Source organism: Cynocephalus volans, chromosome 4, assembly GCF_027409185.1.
Source record: "Cynocephalus volans isolate mCynVol1 chromosome 4, mCynVol1.pri, whole genome shotgun sequence".
Taxonomy (NCBI): domain Eukaryota; kingdom Metazoa; phylum Chordata; class Mammalia; order Dermoptera; family Cynocephalidae; genus Cynocephalus; species Cynocephalus volans.
Genome location: NC_084463.1, coordinates 133,117,441 through 133,128,569, shown reverse-complemented (window position 1 = coordinate 133,128,569; position 11,129 = coordinate 133,117,441).

The window sequence follows — 11,129 nt, the reverse complement described above, 5'->3', positions numbered from 1 at the left end:
ATGGGGAGGACAGTGTGTCGGGGGAGGGTGTAGTGGATACAGGAGGTAGTGTGGCTGGGAGTCATGCCTAGCTATGTGCATGAGGGATGGGAGTGTATCTGGTAGCAGTGATGGCAGGTGTGTGTGTACGTGTATTTGCCCGGGTTTATACAGCTGGACTTAAAATCATGCCTGCTTCTCTGCTATATCTTGGATTTGTCATCATCCTTTTCCAGAAAGGAAAAAAGATTTTTTCCATATTTGTGCTTACGTGGAGTCTGGAGCTCCCAGTTGCAAATTCTACCTTCAGGTGCCCTCTTTGGCCACTAACAGCCAAATTTTCAAATCTTATCTCCAGACCTATCTTGGCTTGTCTTAAGTTTCCATCGCCTTAAACCAGTTTGTCAGTTGTGAGAGGTCCTGAAAGGGTCGGCTCCTCCTGAACATTTTTTGGCCTGACCTGAAGTCAACTCCACTCACCTCTGGGTAGGAGAAATGAATTTTGTGGGGACCAGATAGTAAAGGTCCTTCATCAAGTTTGCAGATCTGACTTAAACTTGGGTATTGGATAACACTCAGAGGCTAGGTTCCCCTTAAAGTGAGGCTAAGGGTGAGGCTGACCAACTCCCCAGAGACCTGCACCAGGCACAGAGACAGCCTGGTCACCTCTGCCCTTCCCCCTTCGGTCTATTGAAGTATTAGGTGCCTGAACTGGCCCTCTGGACTCACAACCCATATCTGCTGACTGATTGTGCAACTTGCCACTCACTTTGGCTGGAACACATCACCCAAATTATTTCCCTCCTCAGAGGGCCTTGTGCAAATTCTGCCTTTAACTTTGCCCAAAGTGACACTGCAAGCTGGGGTAGAACAATCTGGGGTGAACACAACCTGAAAGACAGAAAACCCAAGAGGCTGTTTCTTTCTTGTAGAGGTGGGTGGCATTCATTCTCCCCTGGGCACTGCAGAAAGGTGAACTAACCAAAGTCCCACTCATAGGACTTCTGCAGAAAGATGTAAGTTATGCCAGCTGGGATCGTTATGGCCACATGGCAGATCCGTGGCCACTCTCTAGAGTGATCTGTTGGGATTTCTGGAGCTTCTTTGCTCCAGAAGGGCACATTAGAGCCCCCCCAAATAAAGTTTGGGAGAGGGAATGAACATTTTATAAAACTAGTGTTCTACTTAAGATAATTAAGAATCATTGGCCAAATATAGTGGCCTTCTCCTAACTCCCAGGGTTCATAAACTCTTGACAGATGCCACATAAGAAACTGAGAATGAACAAACAGATGGATGAATATCCACTATGTGCCAGAGGCACACACCTGTATTATTTCAATTAATCAGCTAGTAGCTAGTATTATTCTCATTTTGCTGATTAGGAAACTGAGACTTGGGTAGATTTAATAATAATTTAGTAGTAGCAGTAGTACAATAATAATCATTTATTGAGCATTTAATATGTGCCAGGCACGGGGCTAGATACTTCTTACATTCCATCATCTCATTTAATTGTCATCAAAACTCTATGAAGTAACCATATCTTTTCAGATGTGAAAACTGAGGCTCAAGGAGATAAGTAACTGGGCTGCCAAGAGCTTGGAATTGAACCCACATCTGTCAGATTCAACCCAGTGCTCTTTCTATTACTGGTTTTTCTTTAATTGCCTTCGCATCTGGCTTTTGCTCTTTGCAAGGCCATGGTTATCTGTTTGATTATTGCATCACCTGAAAAAGTTCAGCCAAGTCACATATCTCACTGGTTCCTTAGAACCAAAGTGATAGCTGTAAACTCGAAGTGAAACTGAATCCCACCCATCTTCCTTCGCACATGGAGAAGGAATTAAAATATGGTTTTGGGAAAAGGGATGTAGATGAGAGTAATGTCAGGACATTGAAGGCACTTGTCTTCACTCTAACTCCAATTGCTCAGTGACACCTTCCAAAAATGCTGACCTTGGACACTCGCGTTGGGGAACAGACAAGTTCCTAAGAGGAGCCTCCCCAGGTTGGCAAGACCAAAGTACACACAAGTCCGTGTTGATGTGAACCTCTTGGTGAGGCTGGGAAGCTTCCCAATTTTGAAGGCTCTGCCCTCAGATTTATCAGAACCAGGAATCAGTGGACTTATATTGGGAGATGACGTCAAACTCTGCAATAAAGTGATAAATCAGAAAACTTTATAATAGTTTTGTAAAAAGCACAATGTCTACATTCTTACAACATTCTGTATTTACAACAGAGACTGTTTTTCTAAATTAGTTCCTAAAAAGAATTAAGCTCAGGAAATTTCAGTGTGTGATTCAGACCTTTGAGCTTTTTAGTGGCAGTGAAACTGTGAGAGTTATTAAAAGATTGCAAGACATCATAAAAAAAAAAAACTATATTATTTACAAGTAGATAGAAGAATACCAAGCAACAACTTCCATAAGAAACAACGATATGACTCCCAGAAAAATACATGCAAGAGTAAGAGCACAATCAAAGTTTATGACGAAGTTTCATTTTGTTGCCCTGCACAAATTTGCCTCTGAGGCCTCCTCAAACTCAAGGTCCCCATCAACTGGCTAGAGATCCCTTGTTCATAGGGGCTGACATCCCAGGCACCACCATTCAAAACTTACCTGAGGTTCCATGTGGCAACACATGTAAAACTAAGCCGATCTTCTGTGAATAGGAGGGAATCGTCTTGGCTATCCATACTCATTCTCTCCTCTGTGCACCTCCAGATTTCCTCGTGATCGAAAGAGCCTCCCCTTCTAGTCACCCCAGACACTTCAGAGCACAGTGGTCAGTAGCCTGGGCTTTGAATCAGGCGATCCTAGGATTGAAGCCTGGCTCTGCTGCTTAGCTGTGTGACCTTGGGCAAATTACTGAAGCTCTTTATGCCTCAGTTTCCTCTTCTGTAAAATGGGGATAATAACAGTCCCTACTCCTACAGTTGTTGATCTGGACACATAATAAGCATCCATTTTTAACAGGTCATCCCAATTCTTCATGGTCCAGTTCAAGTGCAGAATCCCACAGGAAGCTTTTTCTGACTGTTCTGGCCCTTACTGATCTCACCTTCCCTGAAGTGCTATCACCTTCAACTCACAATTTGGCTTGGAACTATGTACTGCCTCTCAATGTTTCTTCTTGAATTCTCTGTTAGGGTAACTGTCCCTTAAAGGTCTAAGTCCTTTTTATATGTCTGAATATTCTGGCCTATTTTATGTATTGGGTTTTTGACTACCATATTTACCAAATTCATATTTTAACATTTCTGAAATCAGTAAAAGGCTTATAAGCTATTTGCATGTTTAACAGAATGTTTTCTCCCCAAGATGATTTTTTAAATCAACTATGTGTCTAATAATCAACAGCATCTTAGAAATAAGATTTGGTTGATTGATGGAGATAGATCTGGACAGATCCAATTACAAATTTCCCCTAGCATCCCTCCTCACCCTTCACCCTCCATCCTACACCCTTCCACCCCATCCCTTGACCAGAGACTTGACAACTTGCAGGAGTGAGGAATTCAATCTGGAGATATGGTAGCCAGTGTGGTCACACACATTATCAAACTACATGTGCGATCAATCGTTCTCGCTTAACAGGTGAGAAAACAGGCTCTGAAAGTTAAGTTCATGCAGCAAGTTCGGTGTCTACTTGCCTGTAGAGATATTGTCTTTAATGATTGCATGATTGATTATCTATTGATAACCTAAGCTCTATTAGTGTGGTTCTCGGATTAATAGAGCTAATTAGCCATGGCTGGAGGAACTGTCCTATTCACTACCCATGATTTCAATGTCAAGCACCATTAGCACCACCCCACCCTCTAACCAACAGCATGGACTGGCCAAAAGAGTCAATATCATCCATTCCTCAAACTTTTACCACCAACAACTCTCCCAAAAAGCAAGTCCCATGCCTGCCAGGGGTCTGATGTTTAATAGGGAAACAACTAAAGAAAATTCTGTCTTCAAGAACCCTTCTTTTGAGAACCTCTCAGATCTGTGCCTTTTGTACAGTCTTTATTCCTTCAGAGTCACTGGGCTGGCCCCAAACTTAGAACCTTTAATTGGTTGGCTTCCGATATCTTTACTGGAAGAAGGGAGACTAGAAATACAGTCATGCAGTTGTGTCAGCTGTTTCACAAACATTATCATAATTAAGCCTTGCAAGTATACTTTGAAAGTTCATAGAAAAATAGAATTAAAAGATAATACATGGGCTGGCCAGTTTGCTCAGTTGGTTAGAGCGCTGTGTTATAACAGCAAAGTCAAGGGTTTGGATCCCCTTAAAAAAAGAAAAAAAGAATCTTTCCATGAACTGTTTGAAGACTCCTCATATAACTATGAAATCAGTATCTTTACTACTGATTTTAGTGAAAACAAATACTGTAATTTTTCATTACGATATTTTCTATTTTCATTACATCACTGCCTGGAACCACTGACTCTACAACTGTTTAACCTTCATGATGCCTTCAGCGCTAGAAACAACAGAGACCCGATACTTTGTGAGGTTCACAGCCAAGGAACAGTTATGAGGGGAACCCCCTCACTGTCACTCCTAACTGAATTGGGGCTCTGGGTCAGGACGATGGACAGCATGAACTATATAGGATATGCCAAGTTGGATATAGGAAGATGAGGAAAGATACCCAAAGAGGAAATAAAGCAAAGAAAGAAATCTGAGAATGTACAGCCAACCAGCAAGAACTGCTTGAACACCTAGTTGTGCTGGGCATTTCAGGGGACAAAAGATTTACAACTCTTATCCTCGCTTTCAAGGATCCTGCCAACAACCTGAGGTGCCTAAGAAAATTAATATCTCTTCAGCCTAGATTCCACCTCCCCCAAAGTTACCAAATACTAGCATAATAGTGAAGCTGTGGACTCTGGTGCCATCCCACCTAGGCTCAAATCCTGCTTTGTGTGCTACCAGCTGTGTGATATTGGGCAAGTTAATTGAACTCTCTGTGCATGTTTGCTCATTAGTAAGTTTTAGGTGATAAAGATACCTGCCTCGTAGGAATGATATAAGGATTAAATGATAAAACATGTAGCATGCCTGGACACTTCCTGGCACCTAGTAAATGCCCAGCAAATGGTAGCTATTATTGATTATTTATTGTAGAAGAGCAACACTATCTTACTTGGAATGATAATATTCAAAGGTCAGAGGTCTCAATCACCATCTGCATTTCTCTCCATAACCCATCATAATAGCCATCATTTATTGAAATTTACCATGCACCAGGAATCACGGTAGATACTTCACAGACGAGGAAACTGATTGCCCTTAAAATTGGGTTCTCTTTTAATGTCTCCCAAGTGGCAGGTGCCAGGAGTTTGTTGTCATACACACCAACAGAAAACTTTTCATTCTTAAATATTTGAGTCAACTGAGCATAGAAAAAAGTAATTTCTCCAACAGACTCTTTTCTAAAAATAGTATCAGAAAAGAGAAGTCTGAATCCAAAGCTTGTTTCACCATCACACTGCAAGCCTTTCCTTCCAATGGCATCATCTGTGAATTTACCTAAACTTATTACTTTAGCTTGCTTTTGTTTTCAGCCTGTGCTATGTCTTGGGGTGGTGGTAAAAGATGGCAGGTTGGGGGAAAGAAGAAATGACATCAAGAAATGTTGGCCTGGGTTAAAGATGGCAGGTACTAGGAAAAGAAGCAGAGACATGGAGTTATATCTAGTAAAAAGAGCTGGGTGGGAGCTTGCAGCCTCGTATCAGATGACATGTCATCTAATTCACATAATTCTATGATATATATGTGTACTGAGTGTCTTCTTTATCCTAAGAACCATACAAAGTACTGGAGATTCAATGAGGTACCAGGATTTCAACTCTATACTCTGGGACAAACTGTGCCCACAGTGACCATGCAACACAGAAATCCTGAGCCAACAGACAGGGAAGGGTCCCCTCTGAGGCCAAAGCAAAATGAGAAAAGCCAACTCGAACTCCTGTTTCTATAGTGTGGTTTTAACATTCAGCAGACCTGAGTTCAACACCGGCATGGCCACTGACCAGTTGGGTGAGCCCCAGCAAGCTTGGCACCTCTATTTCTCCATCTTAAAAACAAAGTAATGATCGCTAACTCCCAGGGTTATTGTGAAAAATAACCAAGGTAGGACAGGTGAGCTGTCTTAGCACGATACTTGGCACACAGTAGACGCTTTGTATGTGTGTGATTCTCTCCAAAAAACTTCCCCAGGAGCACCCAGAAACTGGCACAGCAGTTAAGAGGATGGGCTCTGAAGGCAGGCAGCCGAGACTAAATTACTTGCCCTACCACTACTTAGCTGTGTGACCATGGGCAAGTTACTTAACCTCTCTGTGTCTCAGTTTCCTCATCTGAAAAATGGAGGCAATAAATAACTCCCGTCAAAGATTTGCAAGAATTTAATGTAAGGAACATAACAGGCCAAAACATAGATAAGCCATACCTAGGTAGAGCTCTCTCCGCTCCCTGGCTTTTAACTTATTTAATTCACACCCTACAAGAGGTGTATTCCTATTTCCCCATTTTACCGATGTGGTAACCAGGATGCAGAAATGTTAAACAGGCCTCCCAGCTTCACCCAGCCAGGAAATGGCAGAACAGGGATTCAAACCTAGAAAGTCTCCCTTCAGAATCTGGTCTCATAGCCATGATTATGATTATAAGCACAATTAGTGTCGCTTGTCACTGCTGTGTGGTTGAGACACCAGAAGAAAGACAGGCTGGGAATGCTAACATTCCTTCTTTAGCTCCCTTTCCCCTCCCTGGTCCTTTTGCCTCTGCTTTTCCATCCCCAATTCCCATCTCTTGTTTTCATTCAACATTCTTCATACAGTGTTTAGAAGTTTAGTGTCAATGTCATCCAAGATCTCCACTCCAATCAAATTTAGATTATATGTGATGGTTAAACTTAATTTGAGTCAAATTCCTTGCTTATTTTGATTTTATCTTAATCGTCCCTTTTTATCCACTGGTCCAGAAGCCTATAATTTCACACACAGTCACTCAGAGGTGCCACATTGTATATTAAGACATATTGTATATGAGACAGAGTTTGTTGTCAACAAATCCACTGCCAGAAAACGTTTTACTCTCAAATAATTGAGTCAAGAGAGAAAAACGTAATATCTCCAAAAGACTCTTTTCTAAAAACAATATCAGAAATATGTTTTCCTTGAAAACCTCTCCACTGAAAAGAATGTATCGGTGCTGATACAAACATAGTAGCATTTCAGAAACTAGTGACAAGATGGGACGGTGCCCAACAGCAGAGAACACAGTGTGTAGGACTATCACAGTCCCCTAGAAACCAAGGAGGAAGAGAAGGCAAAGAATTTTAAAGCTTAAAGGAATCTCAAAGACCATCTAATCCAGTTCTTTGCAAACTCTTTTTAAGTGCCGATTCTTTTGTTCAAATGAAATCTTACCCGAAAGATTTATATAAAAGCCAAGATGCTCTTATTGAGTCAGGAAGGGGGCATCTAGGCCTAGCCCACTCCTCTCCACCCCATCCCCTCACCTGCCAACAGCCCTGATGAGGGCTCCAGGGAACTCTGGGTGTTCCTCGGGGCATAGTTTGAAAATCACTATCCTAATCCCACTTCTTCCTTTCTTTTACTCCTGGGGAGAATGAAGTCTGGAGAACCTCTCCAACTAGCGTGAGGTTACACAGTCAAGTCTTCAGCCTAGGCTGTCTACTTATCTTTCTTCAACAATTTTTCCATGATGACACCCTGAGTCCTCTAATGAACTGCCTTTTGTTTCTCCTGACTGTACGTGTGTTTGTATTTGTGTGTTTGTATCCATGCCCAGTGTTCCCAAGAAAACCTAACAAACCAGTCTCTGCTTTCATTTTTAAGCTTGGAGTCTGCAGTTTGGACACAAGGTCTCAGCTGCCCAAGATTGCTCGAAGCGTAGGGCAAAAAGGCTGAGAGTTATAAATGCTGGCCCCTAGATGACCCAGGACACTATATTTCACATACTAAATCAGGTTGGGTTTCTGTTCTCCAGGGGAAGTACTAAAAAGTGGGTAATTCTCAGCAAGATATCTGAGAGCTGGCACCCAAGTCAGGCCCCCTGGCCTATTAGCTTTGGACACCTGACTGGGCCACTAAGCTTCTCCGTTTCTCCATCTGTAAAACAGAGGAAGGGAGAGGGAGACAGCCACCACCACATGGCTCGTTACAACCCAAAGGTTAGAAGCTGAATAAGTTAGTGCGTCCAATGCCCTGTGGGTGCTTTGAGTGAAAGAGTGGAAGAAAAGGCTCAACAATGGTTCTACAAGCCGGCTGTTTGCTTCACTGGGTTGGAAGGTGTGGGTTGGAAGGACTAGGTTGGTAGAAATGGTAGAGAAGGGGGATTCTGATTAGCGAGCTCTCCCAAGGAAAACGCTATGACGGCAGCAGCTAAGGCAGAGCTTACTAGGTGCTTTGCCTGCACAAATTCATGTGGTCTCTCAGCAGCCCCAGGGATAGGTACCATTGCTTGCATTAGACTGATGAAGCCCAGACAGGCTAGTTAAGTTATTCAAGATGACACAGCTGGAAAATGACGGACCCAGAATTTGAATCCAAAGCCAGTGTTCTCAACCACTGCCCCATACTGCCCTTCTTTCTTACCCCCTGGAAAACGTGACAATGACAGGATATCCAAAAGCATAGGACTCAGCCAGCCTCAGAGGGATGCAGCACAGACAGGCACCAGGGCAGGATTTTCGAGTTCCCCCTCCAGCTCGCACAAAGGAGAATTCCCAGCAAATGCATGATCCCACAAAGCTCCCAGAGGCAAGATTTCTCTGCTTGTTTACTGAGTCCCCTGGGCAAGGGGTGGTGAGCTGGGCACAAAAGCAGGATAAAGGTAAACTTTCTACATGTGAGAACCATTCCCCCTCTCCAAGGAGCCGTGTCACAGTGTATGTCACCGTCATCAAAGGGGCTGTGCATAAACCTGAAAAACCAAACGGACCTGTCTGTAGGTGTCACTTATATCACAAGGCTACAGGTGCCTTTATTTCCACTGTACGTTGGTGCTGGGAGCGCCTGCCTTCTCTTGCCTTGAAAGCCTTCTCTTTGGACCTAGCCACCGCTGTCCTCACGTAAGCACCTTTACTTTGCTCTTTGGGATGAATTATAAGGGGTGTCAGGGCTCAGAGGCTCAGTCTGGGGCCTGCGTCTGTGTGTCTGTTGCCAGCTCCAGTGCTGGCCCCTCCACTAGTTCCAGTCTTAGTGCCTCCCGGGAGCTGTTTGTCCCGAGAGACACTTGTGCCTCCTCAGGCTGTGTGGCCACCCACCCTCTCACCACTGGCCCCCACTTCTTCTGCACCACTTGACGGAACCAAGGGGCACTAAGAGAGATTGCATACAGACATTGAGTTCTCTGCTTCTGCTAAATCTGTCTTTAGGAAAGGAAGCTGAATTTTACACAGAAAAATATTCCCCTTCAAGGAAAGCCCACCACCCACTACCCCAATTTAACTCTTCCTTCCCCATTAGCCTGCTCACTCCCCCCTACCCCCACTACAGAGAACTGCCTTATGGTATAGTTTGGGGATTTTCTTCAGGAATTTGTCTGTACAATATAGTGTAAAAGAAAAACTCATTTTCCCCTCTCACACCCCCTCAGAATAGAATGTTTCCAGAAAAGTAATGGTTAGGGTTTTTCCATTGCATTCTCGGAGTCTGTCACTCTGCAGAGTGTGGGTTCCTGTGGTTCGCCCCCTGCTGGCAGAAACCTGTAGCACATGCTCCCTCTCAGACCCAAGCTGGGGACCCACGTTTGGGTGAGTGTGCTGAGAAGTTCGCAAGCTGGAAAGTGCATCAGAGATCCTTAGGTACAACCTCCTCATTCTACAGATGAGAAAACTGAGATCCAGAAAGGTTCAGTTATTTAGGGAGATAGCTTTATGTTTTATTCTAAAGACCCAAGGCGAGGGGTTGCTTGCCCATCTGAGTGAAAGTTTGATTCTTTTGTCTTCATGTTCTCTGTGACAATCTTTTTCATGATTCAGGGTATTCTCGGCAGGAGTCTTCACACTTCAACTGTCTTCGTTTCTCAGAAGTCACCAGAGTAGCAACTTTTCAGACACATTGATGATAGTTGATTTTTCCCTCTGGGACAGGAATGGATATACGTAGTACGCACAGTCCTCTGTATGTATTAACTAATCTTATTCAATCCTCAGGACATTCTGAGGGTTGTGTGTTACAATCCCCATATTAGAGATGAGGAAACTGGAGCTCAGAGAGGGTCATGAATGTTTATATACCACACCTGTATGGGAAAAAAACAAGAATTTCAGCAGGCTGAGTGTTAAGAATGTGCTCCACGTCCTTTGCCTTGGGAGTGTCAGAGGCAGGATTTAACTCCCCATGTATTTAATCCAAGACTGGTGAGCTTTGTATGGAAGCCCACTGGAAACTGTATGGTATACCTTCTATGGGTCTCTGCTGCACCTTCAGAAAAACAGCTAAAAAAACAAGTCATCAGCAAGTCGGTTCTCACAGACGCTTTGGTGTCTCCCAGGAGAACAAACATTCAAGCGCCCAACCCACAATTCTTCTTTAGCAGCAAGTATCAAAATACTGTACTGGGTTTTTCTCCATGTGTCCCTTCTTAGGGAGGTCCAAAGGGTGGGAAATTGACCCTGCCTTGCTCACAGGGCTCAGGACCCAGTGGACATTCGGGTGTCACTGAGGCTTTGTGGCAGGAACAACATTCTTCTTCCTAATGACACTGCCCAGATGGTGGGATTGGGGAAGGCCCGTCTTGGCCCCCTTTTTCCATATTTTGCAACCTCATGGCCTTGTTCTGCCTTGCTCTGTTTTGGCATATAAGCAACCAATGTGTAGACGCTTAATTGGGTAGATTCTTGGTCACATGCCCAGAGTGAAGTTGATGACCCCCGCCAGGGTCAGGAAGGAATTTTCCTCCTCTTGCAAATTGGCCAAGGCTGGGTGGTTTGCTCCCCTCTCTCTGGAAGGCTGAGCAGAGGTGCCTTTTGCTCAAGCCATGGGCACCGCACCTGTTACTGCTGCCTCTGATTCGTGTGGGGAAGAGAAGCCCTCTGGCCTGTCCCTCTGACCGGTCGACCTTCTGTGTGTGCGCCAGCTCTGAGAAGGGTTAGGAAGCAACTGGAG